Source organism: Limulus polyphemus, unplaced genomic scaffold, assembly GCF_000517525.1.
Source record: "Limulus polyphemus unplaced genomic scaffold, Limulus_polyphemus-2.1.2 Scaffold4903, whole genome shotgun sequence".
Lineage (NCBI taxonomy): Eukaryota > Metazoa > Arthropoda > Merostomata > Xiphosura > Limulidae > Limulus > Limulus polyphemus.
In genome coordinates this window covers 57,534-63,284 of record NW_013670513.1, presented here as the reverse complement: position 1 = coordinate 63,284, position 5,751 = coordinate 57,534, and the positions used below count along the sequence as shown (strand labels likewise).

The 5,751-nt window shown below is 39.4% G+C and overlaps 1 protein-coding gene across 1 annotated transcript in view; it reads left to right on the top strand.

The window, feature by feature from the left end:
* The window catches only part of LOC106471851 (JNK-interacting protein 3-like), a 70,257-nt gene that overhangs the window by 9,305 nt on the left and 55,201 nt on the right, over positions 1-5,751 (top strand). The gene's annotated exons all lie outside the window — the stretch shown is intronic.

Below are 5,751 nucleotides of genomic sequence, written 5' to 3'. Positions count from 1 at the left end.
GTAAACATCTAAGGAATATGGTGAAACTCCATAAAGAAGGTGTTTGGGTGCCTCACGAACTCTCCAATGATCATCATTTCCAACATGTAAATGTTGCTTCGTCTCTTTTGGCGCATAATGCACGTGAACCATTTTTGGACAGAATTTTCACTGGTGATGAAAAATGGATTTTCTATGCAAATTTTAAATACTAAAAAGAATGGCTCAGTCCTAGACAAAAACCACTTCCGACCCCAAAACCTGGACTGCATTCGCAGAAAGTGATGCTTTGCATTTGGTGGGACATTAAAGGAGTAATTCATTTCAAACTCCCCAATCCACAGTGAATTGTCAATGCAGAGATCAATAGTCAGCAACTGGAATGTTTAAATTAAGCCTTTCATCAGAAACGCTCTTCACTCGTCAATCGGAAAGGTGTTCTTCTCTTCAACAATGCACGTCCACATGTGGCACATTTGATGCAACACAAGTTTATGGAGTTGGGTTAGGAAGTTTTTCCCTCACCCACCATATTCTCCAGGTATGGCACCATTAGATTACCATCTTTTTCATTTGCTGCAACACCATCTTAATGGGAAAACATATACAAATGTGGAACGTGTTAAAGAGGACATTGACATGTTTCTAGCTTCAAAGCCAAATAATTCCTTTGATCACGGCATTAACAACCTGTTTGTAAGATGGAAAAGCATCATGGATAAGAATGGAGACTATTCAGTAAGCGGAATGGCTATAATGAGTCATGGGATGGAGTGCACCAAACTGGTGAAACCTGACCACAACTCAAATGTCTAAGTTAAATAGCATAAATGATCACCTCAACCCTTATGCACCTCTGTATATGTAAGCCTCATTTAGGTTATAAAGGGGGGAATGAATTTATGCCTTTTTTTGAGTTGATGCAACCTGATGTACACAGGTAAAAAGCAGGGAATAAAGGAAAACAATAAGTTTAAAATCAAATCAATTTCTGAAGCTGTAAAAGGAACATTTAATTTAGCTTGTTTTAATTTATGTGTTGAATATAAATTATTTGCTGACAGTGAACCCAAATATATGCAAATATACATAGGGCTTAGCTTCATTAACATGGTATATCAGTTTCAACAGTAGAATATATTTAGAGTACAAAGAGTATATATACTGGAAACACAGATACTAGTATATTGTTAGCTTCTTGATTATATTAAGATGGTTTAAGAAAAAACTGTTGATATACATTATATACTTGAAATACAGGTACAATTATATTCATCCATATATAGTATAATCAAATTACACAATATTAGTACTAACTGTTTACCAATAATGATCTTCAAATATGTCAACATCATACTGTTAGTTAACTTAGAGTATAGGTATTTCCAAAACACACCTCTGCTGACACTTATAGCTATTATTTGACCACCGGGTTTCAATCTTTGCCCATCTAAGCATTGGTCTTTTTCTTTTTATGTTTTTGCTTGATCCAGTCTTTTATACCTTACTCAATTGCCCTAGTCGATATACTCTCCACCTACGTAAGTGTGCTCTCTATCCTGATACTGTATATAAGCACCTCATTCAGATAATTTTATCACTTTTTCTTGACAAAGTGTTTAGATGTGGATTTATATACACAAGTGCTGTGATTTTTGCATTGCTTAGTGGCTATCTGTATAAATTATATTTAGTAATTATTATTTAAAAATACAAAAAACTGCATCATGTTATTTTCAGGCATGAATTCACAGGTTACCATTTCCAGCACAGAGACTAATCAGTCCTCCTCTATTCTACCTCCATTATCCAGCATCTCTCAAAGGTCGGCAGGGGGGAGGAGGTCACTTTTGGTTGAGGCTGTCAATGAGATGGAGACAAATATTCAGTCTGGGGGCATCTCTCCAGTGTGTTCTGAGGCTACTTTTATTGAAGATCCAGGATAGTCTGGAGAGAATTTGGTTTCTCTTTTTCCAGCACCTTTGTTTCCTAGGCCAGCTTTTTACAAGGCCAATTTGGATCAGCCACTTCTTGCTCCATTTCTTAGTTAGTCAGTCGGGTTTGTGAGGTTATGGGGCTTTCTCCGATTGCCTTTGAATCTACTTCTTCCTTGATGGCTGATAGGTCTGAGGGTGACTACTTAGTTTTTTCTCCTTCATCTGATATTGTTGCTCATTTTGGAAGATTTACTGCTTTATAGATGACAGGATAGATATATATACCTTGTCACCCTCATTTGTGTGAATAACATGTTTTGGCTTACCACCACAAGATGGACATACATTTTGATTCCAAAAACTAGATCCTCTTTTCAATATGTGGGGTTCCTATGATCACTTTGAAAAGGTCACAATTTCCCAGATTTACTTAACCCTTACTTTTGTTTTGGATTATTTTTTCTTCCCTCCCCCCTCAAAATTTTTTTTTGTCAGAAGCCTATCAGTGGTCCCCACATCAAGTTGAGGCCAAATTGGGTCTTTTGCTGACTTCTATTATGGTAAGATTGTCAGCTTCTGCTCTTTCTTTGGTTTCCTGCTTTTATACTGTTGGGATTTATTGGGTAGAAATGCCTTGCTGTAGCCCTCTGTGAGTTACGCGTAGCTCCTTTTCTTTGTCCCTTGATGTTTGTATGGATTCCAGAGGCATTGGAATCATTAATTGATGTTTGCTTTTTTCATTGTTGGTGTTGCCTTTTAGACTTTCTTTGGCTCCTGCTGGAAGTCATTGTGTGTCCTGGCCCCTGGCTTCTGTTCCTCACTTTATTGGTACTCAGAACAGATTCCATTCTTAATTTTTAGGCTCCTCTGCTCAGGCAGACCATTGCCAATAACATTGCTGACTACCCTATGTGGGTGGGGTCTGTAGGAGTGAGGTTAGAACAATTGAAGGACACCTAGAATTCCTTCACCACAGATCCATGGTACTTCAGGTTTTGACGTCAGGGTTGGTCATTCATTTAACTTCTCCAATTCCATGGGGTGTGGATCTTCATTCCATTTTTATCAGAGTTATTGGTCAAGGGGGCGGTAGAGAGAATCAATCCTGTGCTTTTGGGATTTATCCCCCTTTATTTGTTGTGCCTAAAAAAGACAGGAGATTGGTGGCCGATCATCAATTTTTTCCTCTCAACCAATTCTTAGTACCTCCTAGATTCACAGTGGAGTCCTTTCTCAACCTGTGTTTACATTCTTCACCTGGTCTATGGATGACCAAGTTTGATTTTGCTCATGCATATCCCCACATTCTCATAGTGAAGTCACCTTGCCACTATCTATATTTCGTGCACAGTGGTAAAGTTCTGCAGTTCAGGGTTCCACCCTTTGACTTAACATCTGCACAATATGTCTTCTGTGGAGTCGTATGAGTTTTTCTTGTCACCTTCATACTTTGGGACTGTGCACACTCTGTTATCTGGGTGACTGGTTACTTCTGGCACCATCTTGTCAGTTGGCAGAATAACACACCCAGATTTTCCTTTCAGAAGTCACCAAGGCTGGCTTTCTTATCAGAGCCGAGAAATACATTTTCTTGCTGACTTAATATATTGCCAATTTGGGTGTCATTTTCAACATTTTAAGCCGGGATCAGCCAACTCCCATCTGGCTCCAGGCTATGGAATGGGCAGTCAGGGTTTTTCTCACGTGGATGGTTCTATCTTTTTTGGGAATATGGGCATCCCTTGATTCTCTGATTCCTTTGAGATGATCACACAAGTAGTCCCTTCAGTGGTCACTGTGTGACCAATGGATCACAAATTCAGATCCGCTGGATCATCCAGTCTCCTTAATCAGGAGCAAAAGCTTAGTTCTTGAGTGGTGATTGGATCATTTCAACACAACCATTAGTGTTTCTGTACTGCCCCATCATTCCCAAGTTTCATCTCTTCACTGATGCCTCACTCACTTCAGGGATGGGGTGCATATATTGAAAGTCAGGAATTCCATGATCTATGGATGGAAGACAAATCTTCCTTCCACATCAATAATTTAGAACTTCTTGCTGTGCAGCAGGCAATGGTTCAAGGTCTAGATCTACAGCAGGGGGAAATCATCATGATTCATTCCATCAATTCCACAGTGGTCTCTTACATTTCCCGTCATAGGGGAATGTGTTCTCCATTCAGGACTCGGATGATTGACGCATTCACCACTCATTGAAACTCTCAACTACAGCTGTTTTTGGTCCCTGGTACCTCATCCTTGAGCTTTAGTGATAGATGCATTCAGTCAAGATTGAATGAGATTGCAACTCTGTGCCTTTCCCCCAATTCGTCTGTTACCAAGATCTCTGGCTATGATTTGATTCTCTACATGAGAGCTGTTGGTAGCCCCAGATTGAGCAGCCCATTCATTGTTCTCTTTTCTTCAGTATCTTCAAGAGGGTCCACCTCTGCCTCTTCCTCTTTGGTTATTTCTGTTGAGGCAACCTCAATCCAACAATCTATACCTGAACTTTCCCAAACTCAAACTTTGTGTATATAAATTATATGGTCCTTTGCAAGGCATCAGGGTTCTAACATCAAAATTGCCTTGTATGTGTAGACCCATAAAGGCCATTTATCAACAGAAATGGCACACTTATAGCCAATGGTGTCTCATGAGGAAATTGAACCACTTCACCCAAAAGTTCCCAACATATCTCATTTTTTGACTCAGGTCTAGCTTCATGTACTATTGATTTATATGAGGCAGCTTTATCGACTACTTTTTGTTATTCTCAACATCAGAAAGTTTTTGAATCCCCAGTGCTATTTGGCATTCTCCAATCATTTAGAGTCCTTCATCCCAAATGGCCGATTCAGTTACCCAACTGGAATATTCTAGAGGTATTACATGCTTTGTCTTGACATCCATTTGAGCCTCATGTACCGTGTATCACCTTTCTCTTAAAGGGTACTTTTTTGTTGCTGCTGGCATATGGACATTGTAGGTCAGAGTTGTTTGCACTACAGGTTCACGGGACTCTCTATCTCTCCACTTCGGTCCAGCCAAAACCGTGATAGGTCTTTTCTTCCTAATCCTTTGGCAGCTAGGAAAGGGGATAAATCCTTCTAACCAATTCTTTGGCCAGCTATTTCTCCCCTTTATGACCAATCGGACACAGATCATTTGTTGTGTCCTGTTAGAGCCCTGAGGCATTATGTGGCTCATACTAACTCCTTTTGAGGTGATGGAACTCGACTCTTTATTAATTTGGATTCTTCAGTTTTCTGAGATTTATCCCCAATTACTTTGATGAAGTAGCTTTGCAAATTAATCCATATTGCTTATTCTGGACTTTCTTTACAGGCAAGGAAATTCTTGTAAGTCACATTTCATCAGATTCGTCATATTTCTATGTTTGAATTGCCTGCTGGAGGAAATCATATGTTCTGGTATGTAGCCTTCTCCCAGTACTTTTCTTTCACATTCTATACACGATCTGGCAGTTTATTCTTCTGAGGGTTTTTGACTACCTTCTGTGACTGTTTTGACAACATCTGCTAGATTATAATTTTTTTTTTTTTGCCTCTTCTTGTCTCTTTACTTCTCAGAGTCCCTTACCTCTTTTTTTCACTGGATCCCACTCTGTTGCTTTTATCAATCCAATTCTGCACGAGCTACGAATTTAACTATATTTACTACTGGTTGCAACAGGCTCTGTAGAAATGAGGTATTCTATAAGACCACCTAGGAGCTCATCAGATGATATTACCATAATATGATGAACCATCACTCATGGACTATCATGAGTAAAGCTAAAGGGGATCCTGACCCGTCCTCACTGATCATC